The following is a 20781-nucleotide window of genomic DNA, read 5'->3' on the forward strand; positions in this document are numbered from 1 at the left end:
AACAGCTCGCGAGAACCAAAAACTCTCTCGAGCTAAGTCCCTACCCAGAATGCCCCTCTCAAGATTACCTCCGATCTTGTTTGCCACTCTTCTACATAAGACGTGTCAGCCAAAGTTTCTTTGAGCTAAGTGTAATTTCATTATTTTTTATTATTATATGAAATTTACTTGGCAGTTAACTTTTTACCTTCTGCGTGTTTTACTACCTCTTCCTTTACACTTCACTGTTCTTGCCTACCATTGTTGGTAGTTTTTCCTGTTGCACTGTGGTTGGATTTTTCGTTTGGTGAGTAAGTGTACTTTTTACCTCATGGTATCCACCATCAGTAGTAGCTCTAACCCTCGTGCCCCTACCTTTTGGTAGTTCTGACCTACAATTGTTAGTAGCCCTTTTACCTCTCTTTTTACTTTCTTCTTTCTAGTGTGTGTATATAGCTAGTGTGCCTCTTCTGCCACTGATTTTTTTTTAACCAGTCAATGTGGCAGGTAAAGTAAAGGAACAACTGGCTTTAAACAATGTTGTGGTTGTGGAAGAAAAATGCCCAATTCTGATGGGCATTCATCTCGTGTTTACTGCTTGAGCTTGGTGCATTTACAAGAGGATTGTGCTATTTGTCAAGCTTTTAGTCACGAAAAAAGAACAAACTTATCTTGAAAGGTCTGATTAAGATATCTTTTGATGAGGCTTTGTCCAGTTAGCCTAAAACTTCAAAATCAGATATGTCTTCACCTTCATCTTCCTCTTCCTCTAAGACCAAACATGGAAAGAAGAGGAGTCTCTCGGTGCCAGCTTCCCTCAAAAACCCAGCACACGAGACCTAAATCTTCAGTTCCCACACACACTATGGAACCGAAGTTAACTGCCAAAAAATATATGGAACTTGACTTCATCGGCACCGACTGTAGTGACCAGCTCTGCACCACAGGATTCGGTGCCAAACACCCTAGAGCTGACTATTCATGTCACTTCCCCTTACTCAGTGTGATCCCTTCTATGGTGCCGACCATAATTTTGGAACCAGTTCCTGCCATAGGTAGGTTTATAGGTAGTTACTAGGCTGTCGGCCCTGGGGCCTATACAAGCCCAGCCAAAAAGGTACCCTGGCTTTTGCCATCCAAGAAAATTATTTTCCTGTGCCACTGTCGAGCAGAGCCACAGAGGTGATCCCCGGGGTGAATTTCATATTTCCCATCTAATCATCAAGATTTTTCTTGAAGAGTGTTAATGAGGAGCTTTGTTTGATATAGATAGGTAGTTTATTACAGAGTATGGGAAGTCTCTGGGACAGGAATCTATCCCTCTGGCATGTTCTGTTTATTGTGGTGACAAGGTTTAGGTCCCTAGAGCGTGTAGCTCGGAGGTACTGTGATTTCTTTAAGTGGAGCATGTCCAGCAGCTCTGGGTTTGACATAGCTTTGTATGTTAGGCAGAGATCACCTCTGAGTAGGCGATATGCGACGGAGTAAAGCTGGAGTTTTTTGAGACGGTCTGCGTAGGGCATCTGAGGCCAGTAATCCTCTCTGTGAGGTATTTCTGCAGCCTTTCCAGTTGTAGATGTTTTGTGACGTACATACAAAAAGGGGCGTTGTACTCTATAATGGGTCTAATGAGTGAATGAGTAGAGGGGAACAAGGACCACTTTTTTTTTTTTCTGGATGTGAAACCTTTTGTGATGAGGTGTGCCACTTAGAAGGATTTCCTGACTACTGTGGCGATGTGATTATCAAAGGAGAGACTACTGTCCACCTGTGTCCCAAGGTCTCATCACACTTTCGGTGTTAAGTATACTACCGCCTATGTTGTAGTTCATGGGTACAGAGTTTTTACCAAAAGGGATGACAATGTACTTTTTGGCATTGAGCTTGAGGCCATGGCTTTGACACCAGGCATCTGTCTCAGTGAGGCCCTTTTGTAGGATGTCCACATCGTTAGGAGTTTCGATTATGGCTCCTAGTTTGCAGTCATCTGTAAACTTCGTTAGCCAAAGACCTTCTGTGTTAGCCTGTACTTCAGAGAAGTAGATACCAAACAGGAGAGGACCCAGGACTGAACCCTGTGGTACTCCACTTGTCACTGGTCTGAAGTCGGATTTGGAGTCTGCTACTTTCACAGTGTGGGTTCTGTCAGTGAGCCAGTTGGCAACCCATCTTGTGACATAGGGATTTATACCTAGTTTAGTGAGTTTATCTAGAATTCCAGAGTGGGGGATGGTGTCGAAAGCCTTGGCAAGATCTAGATAGGCTGTGTGAACCACCTTACTCTTGTCTACAGCTTTGGTAACTGCTTCAAAGAAGTCTTTCAGGTTTAGGAAACCTGCCTTTTACAAACCCAAACTGGGTGGGATCCAGAGTTTGGAGATTACCAATGTCTTTGTTTATAAGTTCCGTGATGATACGTTCCATGGCCTTGCAGACCAGGCTTGTCAGGCTAATGGGGCGGTAGTTCCTGGGGTCCATGGTGGCTCCCCCCTTGTGGAGTGGGATAACCATTGCTGTGCGCCATTCAGCAGGCACAAAGCCTGAGGTGAGGCTATGATTGAACATGGTACTCAGCTGGGGTGACCGTTCGGTAGTTCGTGTAGAACGCAGCCTGGGATGTTGTCTGGTCCCATGGATGCTGTGTTGTTGGCTTTGGAGAGTGTGGTTTTACCTGTGCAGCCTTGATTACAGGAACTTTGCATTCTTCCGTTATAGAGATGGGCTCTTTAGGGGGGTGAGAGATGGGCTCTTTAGGGGGTGAGGGGGGGGTAAAGTTAGCACTGAACCTATCTGCCAGGATGTTGGCAATATCAGTTGGGTCTGTATATTTAGTGCCATTGTGCTGTAACTCAGAGCAGATCTGAGTGTTGCCATTGAGATTCTTGACATAGCTATAGAATGCTTTGTGGTTGTCTTTAGAATCCGTGGCGATTTTGTTTTCGTAACTAGCTTTGGAGGATTTTATCAGGGATCGCAGCTTCTTACTGAGGCTGACCAGAGAGCTCCTCCACTTGTGGGATTTTACTCTCTTTTGCAAGAGTTTCTTCCTTCTGTTGTACAGTTTGTTTATGGCAGGGGACCACCAGATTGGCTTCCTTTTTTTGGAGGACAGCGTCTTGGTTCTGTTTGGGATAGCACGATCCATGCACTCATGTAAGTGCTTATAAAGTGCAATTGTGTAGGATTCAGTAGTCATAACGGTATTGTCCATCTGCACGGGTGTCATGAAGTTCACCACTTGTGTCTTAAGAAGCATGAAGTTGGCTTTGGAGAAATTTTTTACCATGGTTTCCTTAATGGGGGGTGGAGGCAGGATGTGGATATCTAGGGTAATTAGCTTATGGTCAGATCGGACCAATGAGGCGTTGACTTCAGGTGTGGAACACCGGTCACTCATAATGATAATGACTAGATCTAGGATATTGTTGCCCCTGGTGGGGGTGTGTGGATAAGTTGATCCAGGGCATTGGAGTTTACAAATTCCAGAAAGTGTTAAGTGAAGGAGTTGGTACATGAGTAGTTTTCCCAGTTAATGGTGGGGTAGTTGAAATCGCCCATTATTATGGTGTTTGGTTGAACCCTAATATTTTCCAGTACATCAAGAAAAGAGGAGTGGGAATCCTGGGGCATGGTGGGTGATCTGTAGCAAGCTACAATTTGGATTGCAGTTTTGCCCAGAGTTAGTTGCACTTGGATACCCTCGGCTGCATTATGCTGAGCAACTAGCCTGGAGGTGTGGATATCTTAATGAATATGGACACACCTCCCCCTTTGGTGTTCCGGTCCAGGTTACATGGTCGAAAAGTGTGGTATGAGTTATAGCCTGGTAGTGCAGGAGTGCTGTGTTGAGCCTTGAACCAGGTCTCAGTCACTGCACAGTGTTCTCCATTTTAAGGAGTTCCTCGAGTGAGTGCATTTTGAGATTTAGACTTCTAGCATTGAGTAGCATCACCCTCAGTTTTTACTTGCCTGTTACGGTGGTGAATTTGTCATTTGAACCTTGCCTAAAAAAGGCACTATAGGGGCGGCAAGAACCTTAGCCAGTATCCGGAATCCCAGGGGTGACAGGTGCAGGCCATCTCTGGCAAAGCATCATGGTCTGTCGACCATGTCATCCCAGGCAGACACTGGATCCCTTTAGAATGGCATCAGAAGCTTAGCCAATTATTGAAGTCAAATCATTTTGTCCTTTTACTGTGGCATCATTCTGGGTGATGGCAGAATGCTACTCAGGGCTATGGTCATACCTGCCTGGGCTACAATATTGGAGAGCTCTTCCATGTCTCTTTTCATGTAGACCAGTGAGGTACGTCTCAGGTCGTTCACACCAACATGGACAATGACAGTCATATTTGTACTTGTGGAGTGACCTGAGTGCGTGGGTTATGTGGCGGATCCATCCATGGTGCCATCAGCAACTTTGGAACCAGGATTCATTTTGGTTCCCAGGATTAAGTATTCCCCCTCAGTAGATCCTTTTGTGGGACACCTTCCAAGGACCTTTTTAGAGCAGCTGGAATAGCTGTCAACATTTTCTTTCCATTCTTTTAGGAGTGTGATGGAGGTCGACATAGTGAAGTTGGTGGATCAGCTCCTCATGGCTAGGGGTTTCATTCTCTTCCCAGGTTTCACTCCTTTCTGGAAATGGAACTTTCTCTCCAAGGACTCCAGCAGACATTCCTCCTCTAACCTCCACTGAAGTATTAGAGACCACGACTCCATTTCCCTGGTTAAGGCTGTTCTGGAGCTGATGGTTCTTATGCCTTCAGCTCCAGTGTCTGCCCAGTGTTCCTCGGCTCCTTCTGAACCAATGGACTCCTGGGGTCGTAGCTCTGCTTGCTCCTTCATGGCCTTTTCCTTGGCTTCGACCTCAATGGCAGTTTGCTCAAAATGGGGTGGGACCACAGTTTTGAGGTTGTCCTTCCCAGTTCTGGGCTCCCATCCATCTTCTGGGGAGAGGGCCTGCCTTCCAGATCAAGAAAAGGGCCTTGGCAATTTCTCAGCTGGTTCCTTTCCAATCTGAGTATTTTCCCGGGACTCTCTCTTGTCCAGAGCTTCCACCAACCTCTACAGCTGGACGACAAGCATCAAAGCTGCAGGACACCCCTGTACAGAGCCTTGCCTCTTTCGAGTTTTCCACAGAATTTTCCACTGAGGAGGTGGCCCAGAAGAGGACGTGTAAGAGAAAACACCTAGATTCTCCAGAGGAATCTGTCACAGAGGACACAGACTTTGATTATGGAGAGAGTTCCCCTGGTTACTCCCAGAAGACATCTCCTTTGGAGACATTCTTTTAATAATAAAGCCAAGGGGTGTCTGGAAGCCCAAAGACCTTTCCTCAAAAGAGTTGCTGTACCTGCAAACTTTCACTGCTCCCCCATCTACCTCTTGGTTGACCCCGCCTGCTGACTATCTCATTAAGTTAATCGCCCTGTACAGAGCCTTGCCTCTTGTTTTCCACAGAATTTTCCACTGAGGAGGTGGCCCAGAAGAGGAGAGGAAACACCTAGATTCTCCAGAGGAATCTGTCACAGAGGACACAGACTTTGATTATGGAGAGAGTTTCCCTGGTTACTCCCAGAAGACATCTCTTTTGGAGACATTCTTGAAATAATAAAGCCAAGGGGTGTCTGGAAGCCCAAAGACCTTTCCTCAAAAGAGTTGCTGTACCTGCAAACTTTCACTGCTCCCCCATCTACCTCTTGGTTGACCCCGCCTGCTGACTATCTCATTAAGTTAATCGCACAGCACACCCCTGTACAGAGCCTTGCCTCTTACGAGTTTTCCACAGAATTTTCCACTGAGGAGGTGGCCCAGAAGAGGACATGTAAGAGGAAACACCTAGATTCTCCAGAGGAATCTGTCACAGAGGACACAGACTTTGATTATGGAGAGAGTTCCCCTGGTTACTCCCAGAAGACATCTCCTTTGGAGACTTTCTTGAAATAATAAAGCCAAGGGGTGTCTGGAAGCCCAAAGACCTTTCCTCAAAAGAGTTGCTGTACCTGCAAACTTTCACTGCTCCCCCATCTACCTCTTGGTTGACCCCGCCTGCTGACTATCTCATTAAGTTAATCGCACAGCGGGCATGGAAGGCCCCTGACTCTGTAGAACCAATCCCAAGTAGACCAGGCAGGATCCTTTCAGTGCAGGAAAACCATCAATTTTGGGGCAAGGGTTTAGCAGTAGATGCCATGGTGGTTGCAGCTGCCACGAAGAAGGAATGTGCAGAAGAGAGTTCCACTGATGTTCATCGTGTTTCACTGTTGCAGTCATCACTGTAGGGTTCTTCCTGCCGGCAGGCAGCCCTCGGTTGGCCAGAATCCCAAAGTCTGGGTCCGGCTTCGGCTGTGTACTCACCCTCCCTGATGTCAGAGCGCCAGGGGTACAAAGCTCCCAGCCGACGCCATGTTCTCCAGTCTTTCTTGCTGCACGGTGGAAGCAGTTCGCAAGTGCCGGTCGGCTGACTCCTCTTATTTTTGGTGCTTCATACCGAAGACATTCTTCTTTTCAAAGCTAAGTACCCCGTTGGGGAAACTTTTTTCTTGCTCCAGACCGATGTCAGAAAAAGTTAATAAATGTATTTCATGTGGGAAGCAAATACCTCATAAGGATTTTCACTGTTACTGTATTCCTTGTCTAGGCCCTGACCACGACATAGCTTGTTGTCGGTTTTGTGCTAGATTTAATCAACGTACTATTAAACGGAGATACGATTTTGCCTTTCATTACTTTGGGAGGCGATTTAATTATAACATGTCGGACACGCTTCCGACTACTGGAGTTCATAAAAGGCGCAAGGATAAGGATAGGCTTCAGAGGTCCAAATCAGACGACAGTTTACAATCAGAGCCAGTTGCTGGTTCGGCCGTCAGTGAGGCGCTTTCGCAGCCCCTGTCATCAGCCATTACAGAACCGCTTGCCAAAACGGACTCCCACGAGGAGCCAACTAGGCCTTCGAATACTCCAGGTGCAGGACCTTTGGATAATGCTCCCTCAGATGGGTCCAGAGCCGCTGTGCAGGTACCGTCTTCTGAGGGGGTTTTCAGGCCTACGCAGCTTCAGGTAAAGGCAAAGACTCCTTCTAAAACAAGACTCAAGCCCAGGCCTGCTCTGATCCGGGACCTAAATCTCAAAAACAAATGCTTAAAATGGCGGTGGACTTGCTAACTATGATTAGGGGTTCACCCCCCCCCCCCCCCTGACAAAAGGCCAAGACAAGAAATGGATTATGAATCCTCTGATCAGGCATCTATCTCTTCAGTGTCTTCCTCTGAACAGGATTATTCTTTCCCTCCTTATGAGGATTCTGATGCTGAGGAATCCATTCCTTCAGCTTCTCCTCCTGAGGATTATTCTTTTGAGGAAACTTTACATGACATGAGGGAACATTTTCACTGGGAAGGACAGGAGTACTCTGAATTTAAGAGAAGGCTTAGGGATTTCCTTCTTCTTCCCCAACACAGACCCCTGGCTATTCCTCCTATTTTGGATATTGTGGATGATGTCTTTTCTGAGTCTAATTTAACTCCTAACTACTTTCCTCCGGCCCCTGCTAAGCCTGATAGATATTAGAGTCCCTGACTCCCACCAGTTTCTTTATAAAAATCCTACTGCTGATCCAGAAACCATTTCTCAGGGTCCTAAGGGTGTTAAGGCCGTCACTGCTAAGGACCCTATTCCGTCAGATAAGGATTCTAGAGCTTTGGAGAGATGGGGCAAAAAAGTGTACACTTCTGCTACTTTATCTATTAGGGCTTTAAATTGTCAATTTCATATATTGAAATATCAGCAATACCTTTTGTCTGTTATGAAACAAAAACTGGGTACTATTTCAGCATGTGCAGACAATACGGAATTACATGATTTGATGCATGCTACTGAGCAGGTGGGAAAACATACCTTACACTGTGGTTTTGATGCTTTGTAGGCCTCTTGCAGGACGGCTGCCACTGGCACAGTCATTAGAAGGCATGCTTGGTTAAAGGAACAAAATTTGCCTGATCAAGTGAAAGCAATGTTACTGGATGCTCCTGTTCAACATAATGTTTTGTTTGGGTCTAAGGCTGAAGAAGTTATAAAGAAAATGGAGGATAAGGCAAAATCCATGCAAACTGTTAAGGATTTCTTACAAGTTCAGCCTCCTAGATTTAACAGAAACTGGCCAGCTAAAAATTGGTCCTTTCCTAGCTCAGACAGGCCTCAAAGGGGTAGATATAGGTGCCCCAGAGGGAGGGCCCAAGCACAGACCTGTTATAGACCTAGGCAGTGGAGTGCTTCCACCCCCAGGGGTGGAGAAGATAGGTCTCAACCTTACAGGAAACAGGCTCAATGACTCCCCCTTCATGGCTCCAGGAACCTCTCTCCTGGAAGCTCCTCTGGGAGGAAAACTTTCTCTTTTTCACCGAAATTGGACTTGCATAACCCAAGACAAGTGGGTTTTGGATGTAGTTTTAAGAGGTTACAAATTCCACTTTCACACCTTACCAAAACCAAACGGATGGCCAGACCTACCAAAAACTCAATGGGCAGAGGCATTAAAACAGGTGAGGTCCCTCATGGCTATGAGGGTCATAGAACTGGTTCCAAATTCAGAGACTGGACAAGGCTTTTATTAAAGACTCTTTCTAGTTCCCAGAAAGCAAAATACTTGGAGACCCATCCTGGATCTGTCAGTCTTAAATACTTTCCTGGAGATACCAAAGTTTAAGATGCTTACTCTGCAGCAGCTACTGCCAGTGTTGAGCAAAAATACATGGATGGTGACATTGGATTTAAAGGAGGCTTACCTACACATTCCTATCAGACAGGAGTGCAGAGGATACCTCAGGTTCAAGGCAGGCTCGAAACATTACCAATTCTCTGCACTGCCCTTTGGCTTCTCTACTGCGGCCAGGGTCTTTACCAAGTGCCTGGCACCTGTAGTAGCTTACTGCAGACTCAAGGGAATTCAAATTTACCCTTATCTGGACGACTGCCTTATTCAAGCCGACAGCAAGGACATCTTACTCCAGCACCTGGAATTTGTTCAGAATCTACTCAAGTACCTGGGATTCACTGTGAACATAAAAAAGTCAAATTTGACACCCACTCAACAGATAACTTTCCTGGGTGCTCTTTTAATCACAACAACCCAGATGGCATTCCTGACATCAGAAAAACAACTACAGCTGGCTTCAACTTTCAAAAGCCTGGCATTAATGTCTCCGCTAACTGCAAGGAAATTCCTGCAGGCTTTGGGTTACATGGTTTCCTGCATCCTACTCATACCATATGCAAGACTGCATATGAGGAAGATACAATGGTACCTAAAAAGTGTATGGTCCCAGCATTGTCACAGTCTGGAAACAGTGATTACTGTCTTGCCTTGCCTGCAAAAGGAATTCCATTGGTGGGCCATGGCATGTCTTCAATACAAAGGGAAAAGCCTTCAGTCTACCTCCAGCCTACCAAGTGATAACCACGGACACCTTGGATTATGCATGGGGAGCCCACTTGCAGGGGAAAGGCCTGCAAGATTTTTGGACAGAGGATCAGAAGCATCTACATATCAATTTAAAAGAGATGTTAGCTGTGCAGAATGCCCTCTTGGCTTTCAGGGATCTTTTACAGCCAGGGCAGCTACTGATAATGACAGACAACACCACAGTTATGTAGTACATAAACAAGCAAGGGGGTTCACACTCCTACCCCCTTTGCAGACTAGCCATGACTCTATGGAACACAGCACTAGCTTGCAAAGTGGACCTACAAGCTCATTTCCTGCCAGGGAAACAAAACACACTGGCAGACAGCCTCAGCAGGAACCTGTCCGACCCACACGAGTGGATGCTAGACACCCAAATATTCAAGATGATTACAGAAGCCTGGGGCTGCCCGGACATAGATCTATTTGCATCTCCCCACAACTACCAGTTACAGACTTTTTGCACAAGGACATATCACAAGCTAGCATGGAAAGTGGATGCTCTCTCATTCAGTTGGAGGAACCTCTCGGGGTATGCCTTTCCACCACTACCTCTTCTACCAAGGGTGTTATTAAAAATAAAACAGGACAAACCAAAGTTGATCTTACTAGTCCCAAATTGGCCTCGACAATTTTGGTACTCAACACTGATAAATCTATCCCAGGAACCTCCTTGGATTCTGCCTCAGACTCCAAATCAAATTCATAACCCAGAGGCTCCCTAAACTCTGGAACAGAATCCCAGTCCATGTTAGGCAGAGCCCCTCACTAACTCTCTTCAAGAGAAATCTTGACGAGTGGATGGGAGATCATAGGTTTACCCCGGGGGTCATCTCTGTTATTACTAGACAGAGGGACAAACAACGTTCTCAGTAGAAAAACCACTTTAATGTGAAGAGCAAAGCTTTCGGATAAAATCCTTTATCAATACTGAAAATACAAATGCAAATGCAGAGTATATATAGGTCTAAAAAAGTCATATGACCGGCAGCCAAGAAGTCATATGACTCAACCATTAAAACAAAACATGAAAAAATAAATAAATATGCAAAGCTAAAAAATGCACAAAAATGCAACAGCATAATGCATATATGAAAACAGAAAACATTTAAAAAAGCAAGAGTGTATATTTTTTAAAAAAAGCATACTTTTATACCTAAAAATCAAATGTACAATCATATACATAAAGAGAAAATCTCATAATCTAGATCTACTCATTCTAACCAAAATAGGTTTAAGGCTGACAGTACTATTCAAACCAGGGGGTGAGTCACCCATCAATCTAATTATCCAGTTATATTCTTTAATTTCTAATTTGTTATTGATATCACCACCTCTGGGTGAGGGTGAAACATGGTCTATAGCTTTAAATTTAAATACATGCTGTTCACCAAAACATAGCCTGTGTTTATATAAAGCATTAGTGTCAGCACATCTTCGGATTTCAGACTTATGTTCTGTGATCCTATCTTTAAGTTTACGCGTGGTTTTACCCACATAGAAAGAGTTGCATAATACACAGGTAGCGAGGTAAACCTACTGAGAACGTTGTTTGTCTTGCTGGATCTCTTGGCATTTGTGTTTGGACACTACTAGACAGAGGCACAGTAAACTAAACCCTAAATGAGCGTAGTATTCTCATCCCAAGGGGTGGCGAAAGCCACACACACTCTGGCTAGGCTTATAAATGCCCTAGGGCAGATAGCCTAGTATGAACTTATGAACCTGTGAACAGGACAAAGTAGCCTCCCATGTTGCCATCCTGGAAGCTATTTCTAACTCGTCCATGGCTGCTCTGTTTGGTGGATCTTCCCTTTTTGGCCCCAAAGTCAGTGATATTTTGGCCATGTGTGAAAAGGATGGAAAGACCCTATCTGCCATGGGCATACATTTCTTTGCTCCCCAGTGCTCCTGTTCCAGGAACCATTGGAGCGGAAAAATGTGGTTCAAGAAAATCCAAGTGCCTTTCCAGGACACACAACACACATGGCAGTGACTCCCTTTGGGGCAAGGGGGGGGGGTTACAATGGAAGACGCCGCCCTCACGGCAGAGTTGGCCCCTTAATCAGGGTTCCAGTGATTCATTCTCCGAGAAAACCTACCAGCACTCCTGAAGAAGGCTGGATTGCTTACCTCTGGAGGCAGTCAGGGAAAGACTATCCTGGCACTCACTAGCCTGGCAACAAGTAACGATAGATACTTGGGTGCCAAGGATCATTGCCAGAGGATAATATGTTTCCTTTGTTCTCCCTCCGAAAATAGGAAGAAGAATCCCCAATGTTCCACGCAATCAGGGGGATCAGGCAGCTCTGGAAAATTCAAAAGCTACTAGAAAAAAAGTCATCCAAGAAGTCCCACCAGACCAGATGGGATCTAGATTCTACTCGAGATTCTTTTTGGTGCCAAAAAATACAGGGGACTGGAGACCAATTTTGGGTCTCAGACATTTAAACAAGTTTATTCAGCAGACAAAATTCCAGATGGTCTTCGTTCAGTCTATTCTCCCCTTCTTAGGGAAAGATGATGGTTGTATGTGCTGCATAGACCTTCAGGAGACATACAACCACATAAGAATGGACAAGCTGTCCAGGAGATTCCTCCACTTCTGACTGGGAGCCAGTCATTGTCATTTCAGAACTCTGCCCTTTGGTCTCACCACAACCCCCAGGTGTTCACCAGGTTTATGGCAGCAGTAGTAGCTCACTTAGACTGCACAGATTCCAAATGTTTACATGTTTAGATGACTGGCTCGCAGTTTATAGGAGCCTGCCTGAATACAACCTCTTGCATAGCCTCCCTTCCTCTTCCCAGATTGCAGATAAGGTCCCAGATGTACGTTATTCTTTCAAACGACAATGTACCTGCTCTTTTAGTTTTATAGGCTCTAGGATCCATGGCAGAGGCCATCACACTGGTTCCGTTAGCAAGATTTCACATGAGAATCCCAGTGGTTCATCTTCACTCATCCCTTGCTGCATCTCATCCGAGTCACCAACCTCTGCAAGAAGGACTTATTTTGGTGGATGGAATCAGAGGAAATTCTTTTAGGCTGACCATTTTTCACCCTAGCTCAAGGCCATAGTGACCACAGATGCCCCCCAGATGGGGTGGGGGGGTCACTATCTGGGCAGAACAGCCCAAGGCACTTGTTGGTCTCCAATGGAGGCCAATCTGCATATCATTGTTCTAGAACTGAGGGCAATGCTCTTAGCGTTGCAAGCCTTCCAAGCTGCCCTTCCTCTAGGAATGACTGCAGTTCAATCAGACAACATGTCAGTAGTCTAGTACATCAACAAACTAGGCAGAACCAAGTCTTACCGCGTGTTTCAAGAAACTCTCAGAGTTTGTCAATGGGCGATCTCTTCCAACCACTTTCTGATAGCAAGACGCATCCTGGGGAGGTTGAACATGGTAATGGACAAGCTATGCAAATGCATCCTCCTGCCTCACAAGTGGTCTCTCAATCCCAGAGTGGTGAAGGAGATTTTCTGTCACTGGCACCAGCCTTGCTGAGACCTATTTGCATCATCCCTGAACAACAAGTGCAGCAGCTACTTTGCCTTACTCCCCCCTCAGAGGGAGTCCCCATGAGACATACTCCTTCATGATTGGCCCTTGCGACTACTCTGCCTTTCCACCCTGTTCCACGAATATCTCACTTCTTGAAGAAAACCATAATGCTGAGGAGAAAGTTGATTCTTATTGCTCAATTCTGGCCTCACCATGTTTGGTTCCCCTTTTTTTGGCCTCACCTACTTCGTCCAAGGGCCCTGGACCTGGATCCAGACCTCCTGTCCCATCCACAGGGACTAGTTCACCCCAATCTGAAAAACCTCATGCTTACAACTTGGTTATTCCAGTTCCATTGATTGCCAGGCAAAATAATTTATCTTCTCCAGTTTGAAAAATTTTGTTGGCTTCCCATAACCCTTTCACTAGAAAGCTCTACCACAGTAAGTGGACAAGATTCTCTATCTGGACACGCAATAATGGAATTCATCCCTTTTCAGCACCAGTTGAAAAGGTTTTGGAATTTTTGGCTACTCTTTTCAAACAGGGAGCTTTTTCTTCTACCATCAAAGTTCAAATTGCTATTTCTAACTTCCATGACAGCTTTGAAGAGCATTCGTTAATCTCACATAGGCTGTGCAAAGTTTTTCTGAAAGGAGCCTTGAAGTTATAACCACCTTATAGAGACCCTCTTGTCCCCTGGGATCTTACTTTAGTTCAGTGGTCCTTGGTCCATTCCCCTTTTGTGCCAGCAGCTACTTGTGACTTGAAGTTTCTTTCATGGAAGACCATTTTTGTTAGGTGTTACATCCACCAAAAGAATTTGAGAGACTTGTGCTTTATCTTCAAAACCTCCATATTTGATTTTTCATAAGGACAGTGTATCACGAAGAACCAACCCATCCTTTCTTCCAAAGCTAGTATCTGAAATTAACATTAATTAATCTGTTGATTTGCCAGTCTTCTTCCTTAATTTCTCTAACAAGGGAGAATATTGTTTACACTTACTAGATGTTCACAGACAATTGCAGTTTTATATCAGTAGAACTAAAGACTTTAGGAAGTTGGACCAGTTATTTGTTTCCTTTTCAGGTCCATCCATGGGTAAACCAGTTTCAAAGGTCACTTTGCCTAAGTGGTTAAGGGAACATATAGACTTTATCTACTACAGTAAGAAAAACCTCCAATTACCAGCCTCAGTGAGAGCACATTCTACAAGGGCAATAGCCATGTCTGCTGTTTTCCACTCTAAGGCTTCCATGGATGAAATATGCGCAGCAGTGACCTGGGCTACACCACGTACCTTTATCATTCATTGCAAAGTGGATCTGGTCTCCAGGGGAAGAGCGTCCTTTGGTTCTATGGTGCTCTGGAATATTCTTTTTAAGGCCTCCTGAGATGCATGGCAGCTGAGGGCTCTATCCCATACATCAAGGATAAATGAAGATTGGCAACATCAGATAAAGAAGTTATGTGCTTACCATAACATTCCATATGTGGTGTCAGTCTTCATTTATCCTTGACACCCTGCCCTCCTTCACACTCCTTGGAGGAGTTGACTCTAGTCCTGGTTTATCTGTTATTTCATGTATGACCTTGGACTTAGCCTCTTCAGTTGTTATAGGACTACTTTTTCTTGTTGTGCTTTATAGCTGCAAACTCGATCTGAGGTAATCTAGAGAGGGGCATTCTGGGTAGGGACATAGCTGTCAAAAGTTTTTGGTACTCATGAGGTGTTATAACGGCCGAACCTGTTCAGAGAGTCGAACTGAGTCCCTTATGTCAAGGTTAAGTAAAGACTGACAACACAGATGGGACGTTGTGGTAAGTACATGTTTTTTATTGAGGTTAACTGTGTATAGTTTAGTTTATTAATGGAGAACATTAAGAATCTTGTATACCACTTATGCTGTGTCTTTTCTGTTTCCCCATCTAGTTACAGAGATTGTTTGAAAGTTTACCTAGACTTCTTATTGGTTTGACATTTTGTGACAGTTTATTCCACTGTCTTGGAATGTGTTTGGTTACTAGCTTTTTCTTTGCTTTTTAATTTTATATTTAAGAAGTGGATGGCCTGATATTTACACAAATCACACAAGTTTCTGTTGTGTACAAGTCCAAGTACAGTGCAAGTTCTCTTATGCAGTTTTCACTGTCAGGATGCATAACTCAATTCTTGCAATGTATATGTCTTCTAACTGTATTGTATGTATTCTTACTTTTTTCTGAATTTTGCTACATACAGTTGTCTTCTAACTATATTATGTAAATGTAGATATTGTACATTGCACTGTGCTTGATTGGACATTGCACAGTGCTTGTTCACTAGAATGTATATATACATTTTTGCTATGTAATTAGTATGAACTACTCTGTTATTGTTTATATTTCTGTATTTTTTTTTTGTTAGTGAAATGTTTTGTATTTCACCCAGTCTGAGCCTGAAATTGGTCATTGCTGATCAGTGCACTACCCTGGTGGTGAAATATAAATAAATAAATTAGATATTTAGTCTTTTTTTTTCTTCTCAGTACTCTTAATTTACAAGGTGCTAAACACAGTAATTGCCCTCCTTTAAGAGTTAAACTACCTTTTTACAAGACAACCCTTATATACTCAGAAGTACTCGAGACAACCATTTCACTGTAGTACTCCCTCCATTTAAAACTGTTTTAGGTGAGAGACCTCTTCTAGATTGGGGAACCACCTGCCTACAGACATAAGATCATAGGAAGTTACTAGGCTATTGACCCTGAGGCCCTTATAAGCCTAGCCAAGAGTTTAGCCCATGCATAGACAAATCAGCACCAGATGCCCCTGTCCAGCAGGGACACAGGTGGAATCCCAGGGATGTAGTTTCTATTTCCCATCCAGTTATCCATGTTGCGCTTAAAGGGTGAAGTGTTCTGCTGGACATAGAGAGGGAGTCTGTTCCATAGAAGGGGGAGTCTCTGGGACAGAATTCTATCCCACCAACAAGTCCTATTGATGTCACAGACCAGGTTGAGGCCGTGTATGCAGGTTACTCGAGTGGAGCTTGACCTGCAGATTTGCAGCAGTCCCATCAAGGCAGGGTCTGAGATCGCCTTGTATGCCAGACAGAGGTCACCTCTAAGGAGTCTGTATGAAACAAAGTAGAGGGATAGAGTTTTTAGCCTATCTTGAGGCCCTAGATTCTCATGGTGAGGAACCTCTGTGGTCACTCCAGCTGCTGCATGTGCTTTGTGAGTTACATGCTGAATGGGGCGTTGTCCTCAATAATCGGCCTTATAACGTATGAATACAGGGATGTTATGACCTCCTTGTCCCTGGTTGAGATACCTTTACTTATGAGGTGAGCCATGTAGAAAGCTTTCATTACAGTGGAAGCAACATGGTGGTCAAAAGTCAGGTTGCTATCCGTCTGGGTGCCCAAATCCCTCGCGACTGACTGCATGCTTAGGACGTTGATATTAATGTGATAATTTGTGGGAACCTCACTCTTCCCAAAGGGAGACATCATCAGGGGACATCAAAATGTAGAAACCATTAAAAGCTTCGAAGATATACTTAAAGAGCACCTCTTTACTGAATCTACCTGCAATTGCTACCATAACAATGATTAGGTAACTTATTCCACATGAATAATAGAATATGTTTAATAAACTTTTCTTAACCTCTTAATGTGGCATATTATGCACAAATATTTCATATGTATATACTAGTTGCTATATTATGTGTTATGATTGCACTGTATTTTATGCACATCTTAGTTTGCATTTTGTATATTTATATATATTTTTTCTCAATGCACTCAGAGTGGCTCTTTTAATGTTACCTTATCTACATTCAGTCATACTGTGCTCTGAATTTTGATATGTACTCATTTTGTAATATTGTTGATTGAAAGACTGTGATGTATTTTCTGTTCTTTGAGCTCAGTTGGTGGCTGAAAAGGATCAACAGACCAGTCCACCTACTGGTGAACAAGTAGTAAGTAACTAAAAAAGAAAATTGCAGAAGGCAGATGTTTAGCTCTAACTCTTACTAAGAATTAGAAGGAGGGTGTTGTCATTTGGGTCAGCTTTTTTTAAGCTACCCTGCAAATTTAAGAGAATTGCCCTGAAAGTCATAATGACCATATTAGACTCATTATAACAAAAGGTTTTCTTTACATATTGCCAAGAGTTCAGAAAGAACCCCATCTCCGGCTGCAAGAGCTGCACCCAAAAGGGATTGTTTTCACAATGCAGGAAATTGCAAATCAGAAACATGTTAGCACCAATGAAGAAAGACCTCAGTACCAGCTAATTTGCATATCTCTGAATTGCCCTTTAGTACCACAAATGTAAATGAGTACTTTCATTCAGTAGTCAGTACTGGCAGTCCATGCATAGTGTTGGTAGAGGCACCCACCCTCATTTAGCCTCCCATAAGCGCTCACACCTATTACCTATCCCTGAATTGACAGCACATTCCTGATTTATCCTTTTATTTTTCCCTGCCCCACAAGAGATTACAGTTATGCCTGACATTACAGTATCCTCCTTATTGTCTATAAATTTCACCTTGAAGGCAGACCTGCTGCTCTTTTAACATTTTGAGTCAGTCCAGTTAATAGTTTTATTACTTTCCCTGATATTGTCTAGTGTTCCTCTTGGTATTGTCTAATGTTCTCCCTGACTTTGTTGTGAAGCCTCCACCCACACAGATATACCCCTCATTCCTCTCAACTGTCCCTGTTGATCCAGACAGCTGCTGCTCTTGTTGCCTTTTGCATGTAACCTGCCCCCTCATAACTCGTGAACAGTTGCAATCCGTGAATGTTGCCAGACATTAGAGTTTCATATTTACTATGTTTAAAAAAATGCAACACTAACTTATTTAGTGTAGTAAGTTAAAGCTACTGATTGACCTGCTGCTTTTCATGTCAAGTGTAGGATTTGAAACTTATCCCTCCCTTTTACTTTATTTCTTTGCAAAGATTTAGACAATATTTTACCACTATCCCTGGTGTGTAATAGTGACTCTGAGGACTAACACACTGTGTTTAAGTGCTGCTTGTACAGATTTTGTACATTTTAGTGTCTTAAGGGCAGGTTATAGATATCCCTGGTGTCTAGTGTCCTACACCCCATGTCTTTTGTACTGCAGTACTTTTGTTATATTAATTTTAAGCAGCTTTAAGGCAACATGTAAAGACTTATCTGTGATGTCTAGTGTCCTCCTTCATATTGCAAGATTTCCACATTAGTCTAGAGAATATGGAGACGTGAAAGCCCACGCATACGCAGCCCCCACACCATCACCATCACCTATTCATACTCGTGGGCACGCACCCATGCACACATAACCCCCACCCGATCCCACTCTCAGGCATACTCACTCATGCATGGGGTAGACACATGCCTTTGCCTGTGTTGATTAACATGGGCATCCGGTTTAATTTATGCAGCAGAGGAGTCCTGTGACTGCATCACTTCCTTACTACAGGCTTTTCCTGGGGGAGAGCAGATGCCTACCTAGCTTAAGACACTTCTCTGGAATCCCTGATTAGGATTTTCAGTAGGATCCAGAGACAGCCCAGTCTTCATGATGCAGCACCTTGGTAGGGCTGTATGAACTGAAAATGGCACCCATACTTGTGCAAAAGGCATAGACCTTGGGATAACCTTTATGAATCTGGCCTATGCATTCAGTAAGTTTTTTGTTTGGTTCCCACTGTTTTAACAATGTTAATTTGTATTAGACTACACTGCTAATGTATAAAACTATCTACGTGTAATTTGTTTTCCTTGAGAATTGAGAGAAATAACTGAAACTGAAAAATACAGTGAAAGTGATACCTCAGTATGAAACAGCTGAAAATAAAGGGACATGAACAGGAATGAACACAGAACTGGAGGTGTATACAGTAATATTGTAATCTGTGTAACTTAAAATGGTATTCCCCTTAATTATGCTGCAAAGTTGAAGAGGCATTTTAATGGTAAGTAAAATAGAGAACATTAAAGTAAGAAAGCGGGAGAAAAAAGAAAATAACAAAAACCCCTCTTGATCGCATCAAGTTTCTGCAGCTTAGAAATTCAACCAAAGCAGCCGTTATGTCTGATAAAAAACAATATTTCTGTCACTCAAGACAAACATCGGTTGGTTTCAATCACCTCCTTCATCCAGGTAAATCTACCACCCCACCCCCTGAAACTGGATAAAGGATAAAGAGAAATAGCTAACTCTAACTCTTTTTTTTACTGAGACCATCCATCCTCCAGCAGTCAGCTTACTTTTTTCCCCCCTTTGCAAGCAACCTTAATGAATGACCCAACCCAACCTCAACCTACAACCCACCTCCACCCCACCCTTCTACACCAAGGAGGGTCCTCCACTGACACATCTATTCAGTCAACTCAACTGGAATAACAAATTAATATAAACAGGATTTCAGACCTACTCCCCCACTAATATCGGTGTTCCCCCAGGGATCTATCTCAGTCCCCTTCTTTTTCCCTCTATTAATGGTCTACACATTCTATCATTCCCAAAGCCACCTTCATTCAATAGATGAGACCACCCTAATCGACGACCCTAAATCTAAGGACTGATGGATGGCTAGAACTGCCAAACATCCTCAAAACCAAACCAACTTACTAAGGCATTTAAATTAACATCCAGATAAAACTGACAATCCATCTTTACTAACTTGTATCTCTTTTGAATTATATATATAATTACTTACTGTTTTATTTTGCATATAAATGCCAGTTTACTAACCTACTTTAGTTTTGTCACTGTATTTGTTTATGTACCTCTGTTCAAATAAATAAATAAATATGTATACATTGTTTAGAAATGAGAGGGAGTAAAGGAAATGTAATCATTACGGTTGCATACCTGCATATCTGTTTTATATTGTTAAGGCTTTTTACAGATATTCCTTTCAGTGAGTTCTCTGAGAGTCTGAGAAATTATCGCACATCTTAGACAGCAGCATTAGAAAACAAGTCACCATGGTAACTGATCTGATAGTTTGGTAACAAAGGGCTAAAGCTGATGCAATGAAATAATGTAATTAGAGCATTATCCACTACTAAGAAGAGTGGAAGACAGCAAAGAAGGAAAGACTGAGGGAAAAAGATAGAAAATACATTTTTAAGATTTTGAGATGAGATAGAAAAGGAAATGATGTTAATTTGTATATACATTTTTGTTGTAATGATTTTTTGCTGCTTTGTAAATACATTTTTGAGTTCTCTTTAATGTTCTTGGAGCTTGTTCCATTAAGTCCATGTTGTTGGTATTGTTATTGGTTATGGATTTACTTTGAAGGGCCACATGTCAGCTTTGTTCAGGATAGTTTATTCCCCCCTTTATGTAGTATTGCATCAGGTCTGGAACTTGATTTAATTTAAGATGTAGCTACCTGCCTTGATGTCTTCTTCCTTAAACTTTGTAATGCCCTTTACCTTGGACTTTCAGATAGTGATCTGATGTAGTATGACTGCTGAGGGTACAGAATTCTGTAACACAACTACTGAGAGGTGGTTCCTTTTTCTGTCATATCAATCCTTCTTTGTTTTTACTTTATGCTCGCATATATTTGTTATATGTCATGTGGTGGTAAATTTTTATGTATTCCATAGGTTCCTTAGGTTTACATATAAGCACTAAGGCTAATTGCCTTGGTGGCCATTTAAGCCTAGCCAGTTTTTCTCAAAGGTGAGAATCAAACTCTCTATACTTCAGGTCTGTAAGGGGAACACTAACCATTATGCCAGTCCTTCCCCCATTGTTTAATGCTTGCAATTTAAATGTTGTAAAACATTTACATTGTAAGCATCAAAACTTAT

The 20781-nt window shown here is 43.1% G+C and overlaps 1 protein-coding gene across 1 annotated transcript in view; it reads left to right on the top strand.

Moving 5' to 3' along the window:
• ICE2 (interactor of little elongation complex ELL subunit 2) overlaps positions 1 to 20781 on the top strand; it is a gene marked incomplete in the record, with an annotated part of 1939141 nt that overhangs the window by 1088747 nt on the left and 829613 nt on the right.

The sequence above is a fragment of the Protopterus annectens genome, chromosome 7.part0 (assembly GCF_019279795.1).
Source record: "Protopterus annectens isolate FY-2018-M chromosome 7.part0, PAN1.0, whole genome shotgun sequence".
Lineage (NCBI taxonomy): Eukaryota > Metazoa > Chordata > Ceratodontiformes > Protopteridae > Protopterus > Protopterus annectens.